The 25586-nt window shown below is 29.3% G+C and overlaps 1 long non-coding RNA gene across 2 annotated transcripts; it reads left to right on the top strand.

Moving 5' to 3' along the window:
• Positions 1 to 750: 750 nt before the first annotated feature.
• LOC121119035 (uncharacterized) lies at positions 751 to 23697 on the top strand. Of its 2 annotated transcripts, none has more exons than XR_005864650.2 (3): positions 751 to 1403; positions 22945 to 23104; positions 23164 to 23697. It is a non-coding gene; the product is annotated as an uncharacterized lncRNA (long non-coding RNA). The 2 variants fall into 2 exon arrangements; XR_005864651.2 differs by lacking the exon at positions 751 to 1403 and adding an exon at positions 2493 to 2573.
• The last annotated feature ends 1889 nt before the right edge of the window (positions 23698 to 25586 follow it).

The following is a 25586-nucleotide window of genomic DNA, read 5'->3' as shown; positions in this document are numbered from 1 at the left end:
GTTGTTGTGAAATAACAAATCACTCATGATGGATTGTAATCTTTCCCTGATCGTCTTAGAACTAAGGGAACATAGTACATATGTACACTTTCTTCAAATTGGAGTATGTAATGACTAATATATCATTCAATCAAGTCATTCTCAATTCACACAATTCTTCTCATTACTCCCCTCTCTATAGAAGAAAAACTACACTTTCTCTTTGGCAAATTTTCAATTGATTTCACTTTCTTACAAATAAATAATACAAATATATAATTAAAAATCTACGACTATGTACACTAATCAAAAACTTGGTGTAATATGTATCTATTCCCGAGAATCTATTGACTTGTAAAAATAAAGACGTCCTCTCACATCATAATGATGAACAAAAATGACACATCGGTAATTATTTATACATTTATTTCTTTCTTTGCGAAAAATAATGATATTGTTTTCTACTCAAGGTTTTGAGAAGAAAATGAGTTGGATTATTTTTTCTTTACATGTACACATTGTTAAGAAAAGTGACTCTTAGATTTTAGATTTTTTTTTTTTTTGTAAAAGTCATTCATTTATTTCCATATTTCATTTATTATCTATAGTTTTTCTTTATATAAATTTAAACATTATACTTATATTATTAGCTTTATTTCAAATTATATTTATACTTGTATGAACGAAAGTAAATATTGTATATGTTAATATCACAAAGCACTGAAAGCATTTAAAAAAGGAAAAGAAAATTTCGTCACTTGTTTTGTAAAGATATATATATATATTCATTTACTAGATACAAAATACTCGTGCACGGAGGATTGCCTACAGTAACATTTTCCATCGTCTCAAAATTACCATAAACGGAAAATTGGCTGCAATTATACTACATATATAATTATTCATCACCAATTTGTCCCATCTATAGATTGTTCCGGCCCATATAAAAATCTGTTTTTGTTTTTTTATTTGCAGATGGACAACAATAAAATAACCTCCCGAATTTCTGCAATTGGACCCCAGTCACACGGAATTTGTGTAAAATATCTGTAGGATCTCAAGACAGAATATAAACCACCATCATAACTTTAAAAACCCCCAATAGAATTGCTTATGATCCAGGTCAATGGAGTGTGCAGTATAAGCTTGGGCACTCGAGGCAGATTAAAAACCACCACCGCCACTTCAAGAACCATAAAGGACCCCATCCTTATTTTCAAATACTTTTTTAGCCTCGACGACCATTATTTATGTTGAATGATTTTTCTGCATATGGGAACACAATCTACGGATTCTAAGATGGTTCAGTCTCTTATGTAGATAGGATAAATCGGTGGATGAATAATTACATATATAGTATAACTTGCAGGCATTTTTCTACTCATTTTCATATGTCAACTTTCCGGAGGGAAATCTTGATACAGGTAATCTTCCTAGATCAAATAATACTATCTATAACTGGAAATGTTTAGGCCAATCGTTGTAGTTTATTTTTGTATCTTGCTACTGTTGGTAGCGAATGCAGAAAGTTGAAACTCAATTAGTGAAATCTTTCAAAAATAAGCGAATATGTTATTAGAGATCGAAGAGTGGGATTTCTACTTTTTCGAGTTACTTGGACAATTAACTCTTTGGAGAGGAACTTGAAAATAGATTGAGAGACTCATTTTGTGGGGAAAAAAACAACAAAAAAACAAATAAAATATTGCAAACAATTAAAATAGTTTAAAATCCCTAAAAGCGTAACGCCAACTAGTGGCATGTGGCCGAAGCACTAACTATATTTCGTTGATTGTGTATATCTATATTAATAAAGGAAAATTTTTAAGTTGTTTCTTTTCTGCCGAAGCCTCAACTTTAAAGTGGGATTAATATCTTTATGCAAGACGGAAGGGCTTAAGATATTATTTAAAAGTCTTTTATTTACCACTTTTAACCATTTTTAGAATTTTACATTAAATATTCTTTTAATTTTCCGTAGAATAAATACATTTTTTAATGACATGTTTAAAACCTGGCTGTAATTATTCATAGATATAAAAAATGTTCATAACAAAGATATTGAAAAATTTTCTTTTTTATACTTTAACAAATAATTCATAGCAACACTCTTACCACTAACTAATAAATGAGTAATTTTAATCGGCTAAAATGAAATGGTAGTCTCATTTAATAGTTGGTAATAAAAATGACAGATACTGTAATTAAATAAGGCATTATGAAACGTACAAATTGTAATTAGTACAATTTGCTAATTTACTTGTACAGACATATATGTATGTTTATAATAAGGAATTAGCTAATATGCAATGAATATAATGTCTACTGTTCTAATCATTAGATGATGAATCATTCAAATTTTTCAAAATATTTAGTGTTGCGCAATGTTTCAAATTTTAATGAGAATATTATTTAGCATTCATTTACCTAGTATAAGTTCATTTCTATTACTTTTATACATGGGAGGGGTTATGGAGGGGGAGGGGGGCTAAATAATGTGTCCTTTAAATATTTGTACTTTCTGTGAGGACAATGAAATATTTGTTTGCCTATCTATATGTATCTATCTCTATCAACTCATTTTTAGGGAAAAGGTAAGATGCTTTTTATTTGTTTTTCAAACTGTGGAGGGATTTATTTTTTGATTAAACCATGGACTTTATCTTTTAAATGCAAGCAAAAATTATTTTTCTCAAAATTAAGCTAGAATTACATTTGTTCTCTTTCTCGAATTATTGTCAATTTCTATCGACGAGTAATTTTTATTATTCCCTTAGAAACACTACAAATTTCAGTTAAAGTAGCCAGCATTGAACGTCACAGTAAAAGAATGATAAATTGAAATATTTTGTTTGAAGGCTAATTCGGGGCGATATAAGTTGGTTTTTTTTAAATCAAATAAAGCTCTCAACCATAGCTAAAATTCCTAACGTCTCTTAACTTATAGCACTAATTTGAATACAAATCCTATAGTTGACTCAGATATGTCTATAAAATATTAGACCAGATGTATAAATGAAGTAAAAAACACATTGGTATTTCATCCTTTTCTTGATTTTTGTTCAAATTGTTTTTATGTTGATGCACCATATATGATCAAAGTAGTGTCATTTTATATACTTTTTTTTATTGGGGTACTAGGGCATTGATACCTTTAAAAAAGTATTAAACTAATTTGTTAATGGAGCCGGTACTTTTAGTGTCCTTATGTAAAATCATGTGGAATCTCATATAAGTGCTTAACAATTGTCCTTAAATTAATGTTCGTTTTATATTTTGATCTAAAAAGTATCAAAATACCGATACCAAGTTCGATAAAAGGTTTTGGTACATAAATATTTATATCGTGATGTCACTCATTCACAGTATACTCAATCTGGGATACTTAAAGAGAGATGAACCACGGAAATTGAAATCAGACAAACACGTTTTTACTGATGGGAACCCTTTATTAAATAAATATTTTACGTACATTTGATAATTGGAATGACTTAGAAACAAGCCAAATAACAATATGATGTAACTTGATATACATGAAGATTATGCTCTTAGAACAATTTTATTACTTAAATAAAACAACATCGATAATTTAGAACTTAATTTACTAACATATTTATAAACCTCTAAAAACCAAAAATACATTCACAATGACTGTAGTTTTTTATCTTTCTAGCAGAGCTAGAATTAGAAGAAATTGTTGTACTCTTTCTTGAGGATTGGATAGTGCAATCAATTTCACTTATTATATTCTTCCTGATGGTGTTGAAATACTTAAATGAAATTAAATACAAAAAGTCATTGAACAAGTGTCCATTGGAGCATTTTAACTCAAGCATATTTTAATTTTCTATTTTTTATATATATTGGAGGTTTAATTTTACATAAAGAGTTTTGGACTCTTTAGCATTCAAGATAAGTTTTTTTGAAGTCGTATTTTCAAATATTTTAATTAGTACATGATGGTAATGAATAAGAATAATAAAAAAATATCAGAGGGCTTCCTTAAGCCTCCTCTGTTGACTAAATTTAAGTGGGATTCAATCAAATGCATGTTTTTGTGATTAGAATGGTTTCACCAAATCACACTTTCTTTTGGCACAAATAGAGCTCCCTACATATCCTTTAAGAAAAAAAAGTAAACCATTTGATATTCCTCCATGTTGTAATTCCATGCGCTTTCGTTCAAATCTAGTAGAGTAGATATGGAGTCCAGATCACCGTTGATGTATATTAAGTTACTATTAATATCATCATTAGGTAAATCTTTCAAATTATAGGAATTTAGTTTGATTAAAGACTTGATTCTAATTTTTTTCTCAGACTCAATAAATTGTCTCACTCTCAAATAATAATTAGAGCCAGAAAGTTGTCTATAACCCCAAATCTAAATTCAATGGTGTTCGAATTTATGCTTTCAAGTAGAATGACCCAACCCCTTCAAATTTCCAAAGTTGCGAAGACAGTATGTTGAGAGACCTAATCGTAAACTTCGTGGCATGAAATGTCTCTTTGGATAAACTTTTCTTGTTTTCCTTACTTATCTTCTCCCATCTGGAAAGCCAGTCCCAAAATTTGTCCAGAATTGATCAGAAGTTTTTAGTAATGGGCGTCTAGTAATCATATCTTGACTTAATTATACTTAGTGGGTACTAGAAATTGCTAACAATTTCTAGAAATGGAGCGTTTTGAGCTCAATCTGAATTTCTTCGTTCGCTTTAAAACTTAAAACCGTTAATTGTTGACTCATGGAAAAAGAGATCAGCCAAGTCAACTTTCACACGTTCTATTGACTGAGGAGTAAGAACTTTATCAGTTTTTATGTTTATTTGGCTTTTTTGCCCAACTCTTTTAAGTAAAGTTGTTTGACATGTTCAAACGAAGCATCGAAAGGATGGTCGTCATTGAGGCCAAACAGTGAGAGTAAAAAGTTTATTCTTTTGAGAAAATTGTTGAATATATTTTTAAATATATGAACAGAATTGTGTAGAAGGAAAATCTTTCGTCTGTAGTCAAACAGATTTTCTTTTTCATGTTGCAAATACCCATTACAAAGTTCGGATTTGAAAAAGCAGGAATTTGTTGAGTACCCATCACATATAAGAGAAATAACTTCAAATCCAAACTTTTTAACAGTTCAAGGGGTTTGTTTGAAACACCATTCCTTGACAATGGTCGAGTTGATCTTCGAAAGAGGAATCATGGTAACCTTATCTGAATACTTAGATGCGACACTTCGTATCATAAAACATAAAATAGTTTTTGTTGGAGTTCCATCTAGGTCGCTTCCGTAAAATTCCCCGTGTAAGTATTCAACTTTCTTCGAAGAATATTCCTTGTAAAAAATCTAGGATACTTTTTTTTCGTTTGAAGTTAGCTCAGTTACTTGCTTTAATAAATAGTTCCTAGTAGAATTAACAATTCAAGTATCCAAATTGAATGCCCGAGATAAACGTGTCAAGTATTCTGGCGATGGGAGGCAAATAAAATCTTCTTCGACTAAATGTTTATATAGAATAGGACTACAATTTTTCCTCAGTAAACATGAAGCAGGAAGCCTTGTGAATATCTGCGTTGCTTGGGAGGTGTTAAAGCATGTTTCAATTGTTCTGTTATAGAATCAACATGTCGAACTTCATTGACTTGATCTAATACCAAACTTTCCAAAAGTTGAACTGCCTTGTTTATAATCAATTTTTTAGAATAAGTCAAAGATTTTAAACAGGAAAGAAGGTTTCCCTTTTGACTTACAGCAGTCATTTTAGATTCCTCACAGATATGACTGGCATTGCTCAAGGGAATATGCATAGTTTGATGATATAATTGAATTTCCAAATTTTTCTTAATTTTAAGTGGAAATCTAATTTCTTGATTATCCCAATCAAAAGAAAGATTCTTATTATTTCTGGATATTTTATCAATTTCAGATAGAATAGTCTGACAATCAACTTTTTTTAATAGCTCTCAAAATTAATCCACTTTGTCAGATTCCAGGAATTTTGGACAATTTTACATGTTTTTTTTTCCTTGTTTATTAAACCTGCAATAATAGAAATTGTTTAGTATATTGAAATTTATGTTATCCACATTGCAGGGGAGAATAATACAATTTGAAAGAATTGAATGTAATAAGGACTTTCGATGATACCTTAAATGCTTTACATTTGCCTTTTGTGTGCAGTTTAAACAATTCTCAAAAATTTACAGGGATTTCAGATAATAAATTTAATTACTTCGCCGTTAATGAAGCATTATTTGATGTAGACTTTGGTATTCGTTTCAGAAAACTATAGGTAATGACACCAAAGACCTTATGGAGTAGCATCTGCCTTTAAGATGGTCCTTATGGTAATTTTCTTGTTAGTTTTGTGGAATTTGTTTCTTGGACTGACATAGTCCTCAATGACAAAACGATTGCTGCACAATCGTGAATGTATTGTTGGTTTCTAGATGGCCCTGAAAATATTGGTTTCATAAAATTAACATATATTTTCTTCACTAAGTGATAATTAATTAGTTTAAGTTAAATTAAAAATTGCCTTCAGCATAACGTACCGAGGAATAGCAATAATCCATTTCTTCATAAGTTCTTCATTTTTTAAAGGAAACCTGTGAAAGACCGATGGATCTTTGGTTTCTCCAGGGTATCCTGGTGTACATATGGGGTCTGAACATGTATTTTGCATGTTTAGTTAATTAGAGAGCTATTATGATTATTACACTAATTAAATAAATCCCAGTCAGATGAAATTGCGCAGTAATTTTTAACTACTAGTAATTTTGAATAAACAATAAAATAATCTATTCTTTCCCCACAGCAATTTTAGAGTTTGAAGCGTGCTTCATCCCTCTTTATATATCCCAGCATAGTGATAGTAGCTACTTACATCATAACCGTTAATCCAATCAGGAACTTATTTTCGAATACGATCAATGTGTTAAGGATTTAGTGATCCATAGAAACTAAAAACCTTGTACGATAATTATGATGATTCAATTACCTTCGGAGGACATTTTTGGAACAATATTTGAATATTTGTAATATTTTCTATTCCTTGTAAAATATTATTTGTTTTACGTACATACTGATATTACCAATCAATACAACTAGCCATACTGTTGTTTCCTTGTAGTAACTCCTTATTTTCTATCCATATACATTATATAATATTTGAGGCAGTTAGAAAATGTTTATAGGATAATAATTTTATCATTTTATTCTATTAAACTTCAAAATTTTGACCCTTCTAAATTATTGATATTCGTATATTTTTAAATGTCCCTTTTCAAACCTGTGACGACTGAGATTAGTATTATTTAAAAAAATATATATATACCTATTTAATCATTCTACATTTTGGGCTTAAAATATATAAACTTTTTTTTTAAAGAATAAAGCAATTAAAATATTATCTCCGTCTGGTAAACCCACAAAAAAAGTTTAAAGTCAAGTCCCTGGTCCCACTTAGAATTTGTAATGTCCCTCCTGGGATAAATGTTGGTGTGATTACCGCACTTTATTATGATTTTTACTTTGTAAATGCAAGCAAAATAATGTATATACATGCCCTTTTTACTAATCATTATTGGTAAACAAAATATAGGCAGTACAATGCGTTCGTGCAAAACATGAACATTTTATATATGAACAAATAAGAACTATTCGGAAAAGAACTAAAAGAAAAATATAGTTATGAATTTATATCCAAATTATATCTGAAAATGTATACCTCATTTTTGATAGCTTGTGGTTGGAGATATTTCTAAATGTTTTTGATCCTTATGATAATTTTAATATTTTAGAATTTTTTTGGGTTCAAACTAATACTTACATGCAACTAAATTAGATCAGTCTAAAAGGAAATGGTGCCCAACTTGTTTAGATATAAATTGAAATTAATTAACTTAAATAAAGAATTTAGAACTATACTTGATCATGGAACTCTAGAATTTCATAATTTGATACACTAATTATGATAATTTTTTGTTATTGGGATGCACAAAATCAAACATTAATTGTAAATATTGGTGTAATTTTTTTTAGTTCAGAGTTCTTGAGCCACAATAACATAAATCCCTACAACTCAAAAAGAAACGCGTAATACTATGGTAGAGGATTAAAAAAAAATTGTCTGATTCCTACATAAAACTATAATATCTAGAGTTTTTCGGATGTTAGAGGCTACCTTAAGAATGTGTCGGATGAAACAAAATAAGAACGGCGACCAAATAGAGATCAATACCATGATGGAAGCTAAAATATCATTAGCTGGCCTTTGAAAGTTGGCAAATATCCCTGATTACTCTTTCTCGAACGATTTTCACAGTATGATCAGTCATATCATCCTTTAGTATTTACTCACACGACCATTTTATACACAAAATGTACAATTCGATACAGTAATACTTTGAGATACAATTACAAAAATATAATATTTTTTATTAAGATATAAGCTGATAGAGACGCAAGAGCCAAGGTTATTTGTTTAATTGTTGATTTTGGGATAAATTACTTTAACTGAAGATCTCCGGTCCAGAAACAAATTATATCGTATGTCAAAGTATTACAGTATATTATGTTACCTCTGGCTATAATACTGCATCATAATTTCAACGTCAGCTAAAAGTCAGAAGTGGATTCGTCAATATTTTATTACACTATCAGAATAAATCATAGTTGAATTATTTATTCTTGGCTTATTGATTAGTCATCGTTTTAAACGCATGTATTTGAGTGCATTGATATATTTTGTATATTATTGTTCTTTTTTGTAGGAAATTAATTTTAAATTGAAATGTATATTTATATCTCTATGATGCAACTTTTCTAAATGAATAAAGAAAAAAAAACAGTTGAGTATAATTTATCAATTTGAAACTGCCGATTAAGTATGTAAGGAGGGAAGAAACAAATGTGACGTCATATTATGGTTACCCCTTTGGTCAGGTCAGGCCCCCTTTGCTCTATCATTCGTGCCTTTTGTCACTCATATGTATTTCTTTATCTATGACCTACTCTAATTAATTTTTGCTCAAGCTGCACTTTCTTGTTTCTGTATAAATTGTGCAGGATTTACTCGAACGCACTGTGCGTATTATCTAGCCATGCTATGCCTATTATTATTTTTTTCTAATTAGATAATGGAAGTATGCAATATATTTCCTATATACATGCATACCTTATATATGGATAGAGCTACAATTAGGGAGCCTCTTAGTTAATGATCATTTATTCCAATTCATTCTTTTAACAATTTTTTTTTTTTTATTGAACCTCATTCCTTGCCTTATAACATTTATTCTTTTTTTACAATACATTTAAGGCAAAAAGTAACATTTAAAAAATATGTATACATACTTAGCAAATACAATCATGGTTCTGTCAGTTTTTATTATAAATCCGGAACGTTTATATTTTAATGCTTATGAAATAAAGAAATAAAAATATATCTCTTTCTATAGAAGTATTTTTTTTTTAAATGTCATAAATACAAATTTTATGACATGCTTTGAGCAAAATTAAGTTCAATATAATAATTTTATATTATCTTATTGACCGAAAACCATTTCTAATTTAATTAGAGAAAAATATTCCATTCTTTCTATTGTAATAGTGCATTTTTATCTAGAATATGGAATTATGATTGTATATATAACGATGTACTAAGATATTTTTAGTACTTACTAGAGTCTGATATTTAATATTATAAAACTAAACAATATAGGGATAGGTTTTTATGTAATGTTATTAGTTGGTTCTAATTTTAACATCCAATAGTTCCCTATTTTCCTTTATATTAACGAAAAGTTGGTTTTTTATTATTATAAAACTTGGTTGCTTAGGTCCCAAAAATTGTCAACATGAGCAATGTTGACGTCACATGGAAGACTCTTTAGGTTGTAATTTAATTTATGTTATCATCTACAGTAATCACTATGTCCCAATTACTGTATTTTTTTGTCCCACTAGTCCATCGTCCCAAGCATTACGTCAATCATCCACTTTTTGTTGATTGAGCTGAATGAATAATTGAAAGAATTATTTTTTCATAAATGTATTTTGGGATTACAGAAAATTTGTCTCTCTTGTTCCAACTCTCAATAGCACCCATGGATTATAATATTTTTATTCTTTAAGCAGCTCCATTCATTATACTTATAATTATTCCTTCGCATTTTCAATTAAAATCTGTTAAATACGTTATTTATTTTGATTTATATTTTCCACACATACGAACATATATAATTCCTTGTTTATGTGCTATTCTTCATTAGAATCTAGTCGTTTCTTTGATTATATAAAAAAATGTGTATTTGGGTCATCAGTATTGATTTGAATTTAATATATGTGACAAGTAAATATAAAAGCCAACTGGAATATTTTTCGTAAAAATCGATAACTTTAATAATCTATTAAGTTATTTACTTAGTAACATAGTATTTTTACTTGTTGGGTGAAAGCCACGTTTTGTACATCTTTTATTACGTGTGACCAAAATTCAATATACAATGTTAAACATATCAATAGATTAGGCTTTGATTTAAAAAAAAAAAAAAACTTCTAAGACATTAAATTTCAAATGAGTAGCATCATGGTAAAGCTCAACCCCTTAACAATAATAACCTGACAAATAATATTTAGATCATATTACTAAAAAAGTACATGATTGCCTGTAAAAAATCTTAATATCCTATTTTATGAAATAAAATTGCTAAAAAAAAGAAAAATCATTTTTTCTCAATTTCTTGTTTTTATCTCAGCCTACTTTGATGTCAACACGTCACATATGTATATCGAGTAAGATTGTAAAATTTTCAAAATAATAAACTGCGAAAAAGTTTTGTCGCCAAAAATTGAAACGCTTATAACTCTGGTTCTACAGGGTTAAATTAAAATTCATAGATATTTTTGGAAATCTATGAATATCTTTTCAAACAGCCGATACCTTTGTTGTTGTTGTTTTTTTAGACATAATTATTTATCATTGCTCAATAGCCTAAACATTAGGATATTGCGACTGGAATGTTGACTACCTGGTTACCCTAAAAAAAGTAATTTCAAAGGCCATGGAGATCTTTTAGGAGTGAGCTCTAGGTGGATGGCACAAGGCCAAAATGGTCCAAGAGTGGCTTACCAATGTGTGGTAGAATGTAAAGAGGAAGGCTGTAGAATTTATCATCCCAATGTGGAAACCCTGAAGTGATTAGTTGAACATGAGTGAAAGAACATGTCTGCCAATTTCATCAAAATGGAATGTGTCCCTTTCTTAGAAGCTGTTATTGCTCCTAAAGGAAGTTATATTTAAGATAAAGCAATCTTATACTATTCAATCTAATTAATTATGATAAAATGTTATACATAGGTATATATTAATAAAGAGAAGTGTGCCTTCAAGTTTGGATATTTGTATGTATTGATGTTTTCCTTTAAGCTTTTTTGAATATAAAAAAATAACAGTGTAAAATGTGAATGTGTGTATCTAATGATCAGTGTATGATATTTTTTTTTTTTTAAATATATTCAAAAAAGAAATAGCTGTCTACCTAAGCTCAGCGTGTCATATTAAAAAAGAAAAGGAAAGGGGAGTGCATATTTATATTATTATAGTAAAGTTTGTCTGTCTGTTTGTCGACACCTTATAACTCCGAGCACTGCCGGATACTCCCCCTCGTGTATAATGACTTTTTTATATTTCCTTCGACGACATAAACTCATGCAACCCTTGTATGTATGTATATATCAAAATACAAAAATGACGAAAGTAAAAATGAAATACATGAATATTGCAATGTTCAAATATAGTAAAAAATTTGCAAATATCAAGTCAATTAAATTCTATGGTTAGTAGCCATTACTTTTATTTTATTTTTTAGGATGATGGAAATTATGAAATACCAAATAGGTATTTCTTGGCATATTTATACATGAGATAAATAGAGACAGGCTAACCATTCAATTTTGATTGTAAATTACATAATAAATGAAAATACTTAGAAACGTGTGGTTTTAAAAAAGATGAAATCGCCTGTTCAAAACATGCAATCTCTTCTCTACATAGGTACACATGGCTATATATGTACTTATTTGATACAACTTACATACATATTTCAATACAAACATGTTTTTTTTTTCAAATTATTTCAATTATGAAATAAATTATTTGTTCATTCAATGACAGATTTATTTTATATACCTTTACATTAATTTGTGATTTCAAAATTCATTCTGAAATGTTGTACATATAATCTTGAATAAAATTAAAGAACAGGAGAAAATTATAATACATTTTTTTACTTCCTATATACATACAACCCAATATTTTACAACATAATACACTCGATTATAGTCTTATAATACAAGTTTTTGGGATGAGTTACTATAGCCAAGAGTAGCAATAGTTATTTAACCTTTATTTGATTTAAGAGATTTATATCAACGCCGATATGGCCTTTCAAATGAAATCTAACAATTTCTCATTATTTTATTATGACGATCAACTTAGATTACTTGAAGTGCAATCGGGAACACACTCAAAGGCTTAATCCGAATAATGTATCATAGAAATTGACGATTATTTGTCAAGGAATATAAATGTAATCAACATTATATTTTGAGAAAAATCATTCTAGCTTGCTTTTGTGCTGGAAGGCAGAATATTTAATTTTATTGTCTTCAAAAATAATTAGGTAGATAAAATTCAGGCTTATACTCACTCATATTTTTCCCTGTTGAGGGACTTATTCATTCTTTTCTTTATGTTCATTTTTTTAAATGAATAGACGACCATGTTATCATTTATTTCCCAAATTTATTTGGGTGCACAATAATTTTTTGACATTGCAAATTCCTTAGTTAAAAAATAATATAAGTCATGCTGTAAAAAAAGTATGTTTAGACGAGTGCAATACTTTTTAGAGTTGCGACCTGAGCAATTTTTTTATTTTATTTTCCAAAATAAATCCTAAATATTCTTTTATTCTTCAAGTGCCTGAAAGACAAAAAGTAACACTGAGGATTTGTTGCAGAGTTATAAGCGTAAGTCTTTGTTAGAATAAGAGTAGAAATGACTCTCTACGTTGGATAAGTCCATGCAATTTTATTTATTGTCTTACACTCATAGCGACTTGTAGCTTTATAATGAAACTTCTCAACAACTAATCTGTTCTCCTTTAACAAATTCTTGAAACTGTCAGGATCAAAATGTTAATTTTCGGTTTCTTTTTTAGCATACCGAAAGGTTATATTTTCTGAAAATATATTCATGATACTTGAGCGTTCTTATTGGACAACAAAACATTCTTATAGCGAAATAAATTTGGGAAAAATGGATGATGTGACCCTCGTTTTGCCAATAGTTTTAGTTTTGGTCCTTGTGTAAAATATGTCCTTGAAAGACTTCTAAAAATTAAGCAATGAAATGACTGCCAGAATAAACGCCGTTCAAACGTTTGTCCTTATCTCGTTTGATTCCAGGTCTGATAAAATGTATATTTGACAAGTCTAAAGGTTGAAATACATTCTATGCTCATCACCTCAAGTCCTAAATTTTTGAATCTTTTGTAAAAATGTATAACTCCTTCTACCTTGGTAACATAAAAATATTGGAGTAAAATCTCAAGGATTATCATTCATACATTGACTTTGCCATCATTTCACATGAAATAATAGCTATGAGTAAATAATACGTTATGATTGAATATATCCTTACCTCATAATCGATTATAAACTAAGTCAAGGATGCATAGAATGCGCAATCTTTTTTTCCCTCCTTTTTTTTTTTTTTTTTTTTTTTTTTGTCCAACTAAAGGCTATTTTTCTATTTGAAAATTTGTAATCAAATTAAAGAAAAAATATAACTCAAATAAGCCTATAATGAATGTCTCAAGGAATAAAAAAATATTTTTTTATTAATTATTATACTGATGTCATAAAAAAAATAGATTAACTAAAAAATATATAGCAATTCCTTAAGAAATAAATTACAAAATTAATTCAATGCAATTACCACTTTCATTTTTCTTGTTTAGGATCTTGCATAAGTTATAAACCTTCCTTTCAGCTTAAAATAATTTTAGCTATGAAGAAAAAGGCATTATTAGGGACTTAGAGCATGAAAATGTTCCTAACCCCGTGATTTTTAAGGTATAATTTTCCTATTTTCTCTTATGTGAACTTAAATGGATATTTTCTTCACCCCTTCCCAAGATCCACATGTTTTTTTGTTATCCCCCTAAAAATATTAATTTTTTAAAGGTAATACTGAGCATTCTGACGACCTGTTTAATAATTTTTTCCATATTTCAGTTAATGACGTTAAGAAAGTATTCTATTAAATTTTTGGTCCTGTGTTCCCTAAGACGTCATTTATGCCATCTTGGTACATTATTAAGTCTACGTTGTTGTAGGTTATGAGGATTTACTTCATTTTAGACCAGATCCCCTCCCCTTAAGTGACCACGTGGTTTGTGAATACACTCAATTTATTTAGTTGTCAGCTTTCAATTTATTTTATAGGTATTTATAAAAGATTTTTCTATGAAACGGTTTTACGTCCGATTCAGACGTGTCCTTAAAACATAGGGACCGATATATACCTAATGGACGCCAATATTAAACTTATTTTTCCTACCCCACTGACTTTACTTGGGTTGGATATAATATATATGTGAGTAAGTATCAGTCTTTATTTTAGTACTATATGTACAAGCAACTCATATATATTTTTTTTTAATGAGGATAATTAATAAGCATTTGTGCTTAACTATTTAGAATTTGTTGTTTTTAATAGTTTTTATTTCTGCTTCATAAAACATTAAATGTTCTTTTTTATTTTGCCCATGTCTAAATAATATTTTTATATTTATTTATTAAAAATTCAGTGGTTTTAGCCCAGTTAATCTCTTGTATTAAAAAGTTTATTTTGCAAAAAAAATGAATATAACTTTGTATCCATTTTAGACCATTTCAGTCCAAAGCCTCAATGTCATTGCCTCACCATCAATGACCAAGTTTATATTTTAAAAACAAAACCAGAAAATTCCCATCCATTAACGAAAAAGAAGAATTAATTATTTACCTCCAATTTTTTTTTAGCACGTCTCATCAATTATGTGCTTCAAACTTATTTAGAGTTTGCCTATAAAAATTTAAAAAAAAACATCTTGAATTAAATATTTTTTGTAAAAAAAATATATAAATTGTGAAATCTTTTAGTAGGGCGGTTACGTATGTTAATCTTATATTCATGTGGTGCATCAGTATAAAAGTAATCCTAAACAAAAAAATATAAGAAAAGGAGAAAATATTGCAAATTAATTTTTATACCTAGTTATTTTTTGCTCGTAGCTTAGATAAGGAAGCTCCGATTTCAACATGAAGCACCTTCTTTGAACCCCTTGTTATTATTCGTTTTGATCAATAAGGCCTTCAACAATTCAATGGAACATTTCATAATTTTTTTAAAGCGTATTAGGAGAAAATAACTTTTGTGTTTAAGTCACAAATTCAAAGTAAAGTCAAACTCCAGAAGCCAACAATTGTCAGAATTAGTAAAATCTGACAGCTCAACTAAAGTTTCAGTTGTATAGATCTTAGTCTTAGTCACTGCACGCAATTGAACTTTGAATACGTTTATATTATAACATTAACTTAATCTTGATCTCAAGGATCAACCAGAAGTTTGACCCCAATTAGTATGTTAACATTTGATAAATCTGTTTAAGTTATTTCAAATTAAGTATGAATTGCTCGTGTACATCTTCAGTTACAAACCTTTCTTATCTGAGAATCCTGAAAATCTGATCAATGTGTTTCTGCTAGTTAAGTTAATCTTGATACTCATATCATCAATTTGCATTTTTTAATTTTCCGGAATAATCCGTTTTCTAGTTCTTGTTCTATGTTTATTACAGTTCCTGAAATTTCAATCAGGTTAAATGTTTTATCACTTGCATTAAAACATTAAAAAGATATAAGGAGTAAGTTATTTTCATTTTGGGCAACAAAAACCTAAAGAGTACCTGCCCAAAAAAGATACTAGGTATTTTGAAATTTTGCGAATCCTGCAGACTCAATTTTAAGAAAAATCATGGAAGTTTGCTTTTTGGTTAAGAGGCTTAACATTTTGTATCATAACCCATCAGGGATTTTTATATGTGATTCGTCAACATAAAAACAATTTGAAAAAAATCTAGAACAGGAGAAAATTTCAATTTATGTTTATACTCCATAAATACATACAGGCCTATATTTCATGGACATAGTTGAGTTAATTTCATGTTTTGTATTCAAGTTTTTTGGGATGAGTTAAGATATCCAAGAACTTGGCCTATAATTTAGAACTTTTATTTGTTTTACGATATGACCTTTCAAATAAAATCTGTCCATTTCTCCTTATTTTATTGTCTACTTGAAGTACAATTTGTGACACGCCCAATGGGATAATTAGCATAGTTTGTAAATAGAAATTGACAATTATTTGTACAAGAATACAAACGTAAACAACACTCAATTTTGAATACAACCATTCTAGCTTACTTTTGTAAGCTAGACAAGCCATTGTTTCAGTTTTTTAAGATCATTAGATGGATTATATTATGTGCTTTACGTAACTAATGATGTATGATGTAAGAGTGTATCATCATCATCATAATGTGTTGATTTGAATAATGACTTTAACCTCCGGATGGTCACCTTCATTTTTTTTTTTTTTTTGCTATACTTTTCGTTTTTACCTTGATTGATCTAATTACATATATTATTATTATTATTCTTATAGGATTTTATAATGTAGTTTGTATTTCCCAATAAAATAATCCCATTAAAGTACATTGCACTATGTCTTTTTACAATTAATTATTTAATAGCAATAGAAGTATGTAATGCCTGGTATATCCAATGGATATAATCATTGTTGTACGGATTTGATAGGCATGGAATTAGCTTAATATACATACAATAATACTTTGAGATACGAGTGTCCTAACATACGAGTTTTTTGGAGGAACAAGTTGAATTCTGAGCAAAAATTTGTATTGACATGCAAGGCCGCTTTTTTTTAATTATATGCCAAATTGGACCATTTTTTTTTAGAAAAAGGAAAAAAGACAAAATTTGCGAAATAACTTTTTTCGCAAGGACTTTTTTGGACTTTCGAGTCCGTCCATGAATGAATGAATCTCGTATCTGAAGGTTTACTATATATATGAAATGATTCGTTAAGCACCTTTTTTCTTCTTTTTTTTTTCAAGATCATTTGGTATTTAAAAGGGGAAGTATGGCTCTTAGAGATGTATTTTTCTTCTACTCTGAGGCAGGATTATAAGGTATTATGAAAAACACCACATGTATATAATTATTATATTCCTCCTCCAACATAAATAAATCATTTGTATCATTAATTACTTTAATCATATTTTATATAAATCATTACTTAGGAGTTTCCTATTCGAAAAAAATGATTTATAACAACACACTTATTATAAATAAATCTTTTATAAATTGCTTGACTTATGTATGTCTGTTTGTTATCTATAGACACCAAAAGGGATATAAAACTGATCTGATTTTTGCTATGTGAGTCCTTTGGGACACTATAGTGAATAAAAATTAATTTATTTTCTATTTATTGGTAGATTAAATTTAAGTAAATATTTTAGTTCTATAATTACCTAGGCAATATCTTGAAGTCAATTTACATTTCCTATGTAAATTTCCTCCTCCAGGAGAGTCCCGCATTTGAACTCACGCAAATACATTTAAGGTAAATAACTTTTCCGGAACCCCTTGTTCACTATGTTATTTTCTTCCCCATTTCGTAAAAAAAATTCCTTTTTCCAACTTTGACACTTTTGTAAAATATGTATTTCACACATAATTGATCTTATAGCATTAGAGCCTGAAGTTTGAAGTATCTAAGTTGACAAATGAGGTCACTAGATCTTAATAAGTAGGATTTTGAACAGGAATTATAGCAAAACAGAGTAAAATAGAGAGTTGTATCATAAAATAAAATGTATCCAATCAACTACTGTTATTTTTTTCTTGTCCCATCCAAACAACATTTTTGAAACACAATTTTTTTTTTATTAAAACACTAAGGCATTTTACATAAAGTGTTAATAAAAACTAAAAATACACACAAGTCTCATTAAGTATCCATCAAGGGCATAGGCAGGAGTTACTTCGTTTCCAATCCTAAATTCTAATTTTAGTTACTCCAACAATGTCCTTGATGGATACTTAAGTAGACTTGTGTATATTTTTTTCGTCTCACAAATGATTGTACTTAATTTAATGATAAGTCATGACAGCTGAGCTGCTCTTCTCTCAAACATTCTTCGGATTGACAGCCCCTTAACATTTAAATTTTCTGTTTCTTTTTTTACATAATGAAAAGGCTTTCTGTTTGTGACCCTATCCTTACTTCTAACAGAACAAATCCAGTAATATATTAATAAATATGTAGGTATCTCACTTTTCAATAGTATAAATAATAATGTAAATAAAAACATCAAATCAATTGTTACATTTTGAATACCCTTATAACTCACCAAAAAAAAATGATCCATATTACTCTCTGTCATTCATGGAGCACAAACACTCCCGCTTACACTTTACACTTAAATGTTCTATCCTAAAGAATGAAATAATAATAATAACAGTTGTAGAAAATATATAAACAACACTGTTCAAGTACCCAATAACAACCAAAAATTCACCTGCTGAAAAATTCTTAAAATTTACTACATATAACTTCAAATTCATTTGTTTTCTATTTATGTACAAGTAAAATGTACATTTTCTATAAGAATTGAACTAACATACTCATATAATTGATATCTTGTATGGTGAACATCTTTAAGAGTAATTAAGTATTTTGAAAATAAGGTGCACAAAAGAATTAGCAATTCCCACCATCAATGGTAGAAGTGACAATGCTAATTTGGAGCTGTGACGGTTTTTCTTCTGGCAAATCATAAAGACAGTCCATTAACGTTAAAAATATGGACTTTGGTTCCATCTTATTGATACTTTAGATCAGTTGGTTCCGAATCCGTATTTACTTTTTTTTTGTTTTTGTACAAGTAATTGCGATATAATGCAATTATGAATTAACTATATGTTCTGTAAATTCTTCATCACTGTCACCATAATGTTTGAGGTCATTATAAGAATTCAACAACGTTCCATACGGAATTGTTCATGATTTTGAGAATGCTCTCTTCAAATCTCTTCAAATCCTCCCCAGCAGCATTTACCACGATTAACACGGTATTTTTACTTTTTTTTACAAAAATACCAATATACAATATACCAATATAACAAAAAAAAACATTCTGCCAGATACTTCCAAATCTGGATAAATCTAGCTAGACATAAGCTAATTTAGCAATATAGATGGGAGTAGCGACAGGCCCATAGGTTGAAACCTCTGCTGTAGAACTTCACTTTTTTCAACCGATTTGAATAAAATGTGTTATGTCAAATAACCTAATATTGAGAAACTTATCAATGCGATTTCAGATCCATAACTCAATCAAATTTTGAGTTTTGATGTCATTTTCACGACGATATTCATCAAAAATCGTCTTAAATACCCTTGCATGTTGAATTATAGTTCGTAAACTACTCATTTAATACATCATGTGATGGCTATCGTGTTCAACAACAAAATACTTAAAAATATGTTTTTTTATTCTGTTATAAAAAGATTTGCTTTACCTCGACCATATTTTGAAGATTTTTTTTTAATTTTTTTTTCGAGGAGAGGAAAAATAGTGCTTATGACATTTCATTAGATTAGCTGTGACAAGGAGAAAAGGATATAAACTAGGACATTACCTCGATGTGGATCCCCAATTCTACTCTGAGTCCAACATGGACTTTCAAGTGGATCCCCAATTCTACTCTGAGTCCAACATGGACTTTCAAATATAACTCTGTAACAAATTATCAGGGTTATGCCCCGTCTTTTATGAGCACACACAAATGTTCAATCAGGTTTTGAATATAATTGAATCTATTTAGGAAAGGATTTTCTCTTCTCAGGAATTAAATAATAATGACAACTGTTAAGGAAATGAAAATTCATTCTTAAGATTAACAATTCCAAAAAAACCGGTCTAGCTAAAAAATACAGTGAATTTTCATCACTGTCAATAAGGCATAGTTCTGTTACTTCATCAAAATCGACATTTTACCTTTAAAAACCATTATATGTGAAATTTTATTATAGAGTTTTATATATATGAACAAATTAAACATTTATATATATATCAAACCTATAAACCTACCAATCTAATCTTTTTTTTCTAAAGGGAGATATTAGTTTTATCTTGTTCTAATACATTTTTTATCAAAATCAGAGGATATGATGTTTGAGATATTTAAGAGCGAAAAATAGTGTCACCATACTTTTTTATAACAGAATATAAATATTTACTCTTCATACCTCCAGGTCATATTTTCTATGACTCTAATGATAATCATTCAGCCAGTTGTGACTAAATACTTTGATCCTTACCAATCGTAAATGTGCTTTAAATAAGCAAGCTCTTAATCAACTTTGATTTTTACGGCCTTTATATTAACACGGATATTGCGGAATGTCCATAGTCTAATTAAGTGGGTTTCAATGTATGGGTCACGGCCCAATACTGGGTCGTGGAAGAGAAGGCACTGGGTCGCTTGCAAATTTAAAATATAAAAATGTTTTTGTTAGTTTTAAAATAATATTAAAGTTGGACAAATTATTTATTTGTTTGTAGAGTTTCATCGCACTACACGTGATCACAGTGTAGCATTTTTGAATGTAGCTAATCATACCTAACGACGTAATGTTACTGTATTCTGAATCCAAGCACTATCAGTTTGTTGTTGTTGGGTAACTGACTGAGAATGGATCTTTTTGTTATCAGAAAAAGAAGTTTGGAATCAAATAAATCTACTTCAAATATAAATATAAGTACACCGCCGAAACCGGAAGTTCTAATTATACTAGTAGTACAAGTATTACTGCCAAATTGATATTTGAACGAGCGAGTAAAAAGAAAAAGAAATCATGGACGCGACAGTATAATGATTTCTTTTTGAAATTGGGTTTTGTTAATTGCACTAACGCAAATGAGGATACTAAGCCCCAGTGTGTTGTGTTCAGCGAGGTACTTACTAGCGAAAGTTTAAAACCATCAAAACTGAAAATACAAGTTATTGGCTCAAGTTCTTAATCGCTCAACTACCTTGAATGACAAGGCACAACTGGCTTCATATTTGGCTGCATACCGTGTGGCAAAAGAGAAAATATATCATACAGTGGCAGAAAAACTTATTCTTCCAGCATCTCTGGATATGGTGCGTACCATTTTCGATGACAAGTCTGCAGAAAAAAATGGTGAAGCACTCCTCTCAGTGACATCACAATGTCTCGGCGAATATGTGACAGTGCATTTGGAAGCCCAGCTTATTAATCGGTTACAGTCAGCCGAGGATTTTGCTATTTAACTTGACGGGAGTAATGATGTTTCAAATTTTTCAACACTGTTAGTTTATGTGAGGAATATGTGTCAAGATAACTTTATGGAAGAGTTGCTGTACTGTCTGACTTTACCAACAACAGGAACAGATATATTTGCAGCGCTGGATGACTGCATTATTGGAAATACAAATTGAATTTGGCTAATTGCAAATGAATAACAAGTGATGGTGTAGTAAATATGACAGGTAGAAATAGTGGAGTTTTGAAAAGAATATCTGAGCAGATGGTAATGATATTGTTTGGAATCACTGTTTAAGTTAACTTGAAGCTTTGGTAATCCAAGGGCATTTCCCCCTGATCGTATAGCATTACTGAAGGAAGTATTGAAAATGGTTAATTTCATTAAAGGAAGCTGGATGAACAGCAGGCTTTTTGAAGCGTTAAGCTCAAAAATGGGAGCGCAGCACACCATTTACTGTTACACACTGAAGTTCTGTGGCTGTCGAGGTGCAGAGTACTAACAAGAGTGTACGAACTCAGATTCAGATTCACATTTTTCTGGTAGAGGAACAGTCTAACTTGGCAAATTCGTTTAACGATGCCAATTATTTAGTAAAATTTTGCTTTGGGTCACGGAGTTAAGTGTTATTCCTCAACTGGGCCACGAGAAAAAATGTTTGAAAAAAAAACCTTGGTCTAATTTATATATTACTCAACCCTTTGATAATTTTATGAACTATACAAGATTAAAATAAATTTCAATTCATTTTTGTAATCCTTGTTTTTAAAATGACGATGTTGTTGTTATTTTCCAAGTTATTATTAAATATGATAAAGGCTTATATTTATCATTTACAAAAGTCACCCTTTTCCCTATAAATACTAATATTTGTTTTATATAATAATCAAAAGATAAAGCTGTGGTTCATTCCCTCCCCCTAATAAAACTTTTATTTTAATCAAACAGTATCTATAATATTTAAGGGAACTAATTTTATCAGTAAATCATATCATAGTAGCGGAAGTATTTGTTATTAGGCGTTGATTAACTTTGCTTTAATAATATATATAGAATTGTTCAACGTGTGTGAAATTTTCCTGTTGTTTTTTTTCAATTTTCTAAAGCTGTTGTTCATAATTTGCTAATTGTAAAAGAAGAAGCATCTTAATATAAAGTAAGGACTATTGCGTGTGCTTATAAATCTGTTGTCTCAATTTTCGTAATAAAGGTGATGTCCATTTTAAGTAAATTGCCTGGGATGTAATACTTTTAGAACACATAATATTTATTGTTTCCAAATATGGGCAAAAAAATATTTTTAATGGTTAGTAATCATGATATTTTATATGCATACATTTTTTATTCCCTGACATTTAAAATAAAGAAACATTACATGGTAAAAGCCAGAGTTTCCAATTAAATATTTGATTACTAATGAATAGAACAAAAATAAAACGCTAAAAAGTTCTTCATTCCTTCTTCTCATTCCAGAAATCTATTTTTGCAATGAAATACAATAGGGCATATTGATTCATTTAAAAATCATCAATATTTGCAAGATGGGGAAGATGTACAAGTTATCATAATAAACGAGTAAGAGTCGAACTATTTATAAACATTAACAAACCCAACGTGGCGCCACTATCCTCGGGTATGTACCTAAACAAACGACTAATAAATATATTATTTTTAAATATAATTTGCCTACAGACATATTTTTGAATATACAGTTCGGGTAGAAGAATTCAGCTCCAATAAAAAGAGATTGGATAGGGATGACCATGGTTTTAAAAACAAGTTTGGACTATTCAACGTTAACCCTAATTATTGGATTTATTACATCAGCGGAATTAATTGAATTGAGTAAATGGTTAGCCAAAAAAATACCCCAGAAGGAAGAAAAAATCAACTCCCTATTGGAATTATTAACTCGTTAATACTGTGACTGTCTTCTCTTTTCCTACTCTTTTTTTCTCTGTATCTAGTCTATTACATTCATGAAGTTTATGGAAACAAATATCCCAAATTGTCACCTCTGTATTTTTCTATTTATATAGCGTATGACCCTTACTCCCCCAGAGTGGTCATGTCGTTTGTGAGCCTCCGCTGACAGAAGTCCTTGTCAACCTTTCTGTATCAATGTTTTAATGAGTAGCTGGTCCTATAATTAAATTGAATAATGTTCTTTCTTAATTCGGTAATGTGGATTATTTTTTCCATTCAATAAATATATTTGTTCCTAGACTTAAGGTAATTATCTTACCTTGCCAATTTGTACAATTTATATGCCAACATAGATCTATATAACTCATAAAGTGTACCAATATTTTAATATAATCATCTGCTAATTCCCTTCAAATAATTACGCAAGTATATTCCTGGAATTTTTAGCCACCTTAATATGTTATTTGTCCTTTCTTGTTGTAATATATGATTATGGTTCTAAATTAAAAGCATTTTTGGTAAGTAAGAAACGATAATTAACATAGTAACCCTTACATTTTGAAAAAAGTTTTAGAGGAGAGTAGCTTAACTACCATAAATTCCATTAGATTTGTAAGGATATAGACAAGAATTACTTCAATGTCGATCCTCAATTTTACTATGAGTTCAAAAAGGATTTACCCTGACAACTCTCCAAGAAATCTTTAGTATAACTCGCCATCATTCATTAGCACACAAGCTCATGGTTAAATGTTATACTTAGATATTATCTCCATAAAAAATCCTAGCAATAACACTGTCTAATAGCAAAAATGGTACAAAAACATTATATGCTCTATTTAATAGAATTTTATGACCTGATTCCAAATATGGCCTTATTTTTTCTCTCATAGCCCCTTGACCTTTAGAAAAAGGTCATACATTTTTTGTTATTTTTGGCTATTTTTAAGGTTGAAAGCTGTTTTGAGCCCTCGGTGTCGAAGATAGGGATAAATTATGTCAATATACTTTAAGCCTGAATTCAAAAAAATTCTAAAACCATTTATAAAATGTCTGCGTCATACTTTTAACTGGAGTTATCTTTGTTTAAATTGGAGAATAGATGATTTTTGTTCAGAGGATCATAGCTTCAAGACGAATAGATTCAAAAAGCTTAAAAGTTTTGAATTTAATAGATAAAATTATTAACTTTAATTTAAAAAAAGAGCCTCTCCAAAAACATTCTATATCGTTGTCAATTTAAGATAAGGCCACGCCAATATTTCAAGGAAAAAACTCATTTTTGAATGGATCTCAAAATAAAAGTCAATAAGTATTCGTATGGCCCAGCATGAAGAGATATAAACAAAGACAGAGAAGAAGAAAAGAGATAGAAACAAAGACAGAGAAAAAGAAAAGAGATAGAAACAAAGAAAGAGAAGAAGAAAAGAGATAGAAACAAAGACAGAGAAAAGAAAAAGCATTCGCTGCGAGGACTCCCTTACATGTCCATTTTTTTTAATCCCTTACTCACTACGGGTATGCAACGAGTCCTCTTGTGTCCATGAAGCTTGAAATAATTTATTTATACAGTTTGAGACATGAGGCTTTATGTTATAACATATTGTTTGGGTTGTGGGAATCATGTTTTGCGCAAGCGCACCTGCAAATACAACTTCAACTATCTGGTTCCTCTCTTTTCTTTCGGAAATAAACAAACCTATATTCATAAATCATACATGATGGCAGATGGGTAATTTCGAACATACTTATAAGATATGAATCTCAATTATGATTTTTTTAACATTACAACTTATCTGAAAATTTACTACATATGGAATCTTTCCTTCACCAAAATATAGTTGTACTTGGTAATATTTAATCAAAATAACATTATATAGAAAAGGTCTTAATGTTAGTTATAATTTATTCTATGATACAAATAGTATTAAATATTAATTATCATAATATAAAACTTTGGTATGTAAGTATACAGAATCACAATTAAGATTATTTGATGATGCAAATAAAATATGAGAAGTATATATTAATAGAGAATAGTAGAAACGGCAAACATTAATCAAGTCTAAATGATTTAGTATCAAAGGGTGTTAACACAAATACAAAGTCAAAGATCGTGGAACAAGAGCCAAAAAAGATAGTTTATACAGTGTGGTTTCCAATTTCCTCATAAGAATGGGAAAGTTTGT

The sequence above is a fragment of the Lepeophtheirus salmonis genome, chromosome 5 (assembly GCF_016086655.4).
Source record: "Lepeophtheirus salmonis chromosome 5, UVic_Lsal_1.4, whole genome shotgun sequence".
Classification (NCBI taxonomy): domain Eukaryota; kingdom Metazoa; phylum Arthropoda; class Copepoda; order Siphonostomatoida; family Caligidae; genus Lepeophtheirus; species Lepeophtheirus salmonis.
The sequence above is the reverse complement of the archived record's forward strand: the minus strand, read 5'-3'. Positions and strand labels throughout refer to the sequence as shown.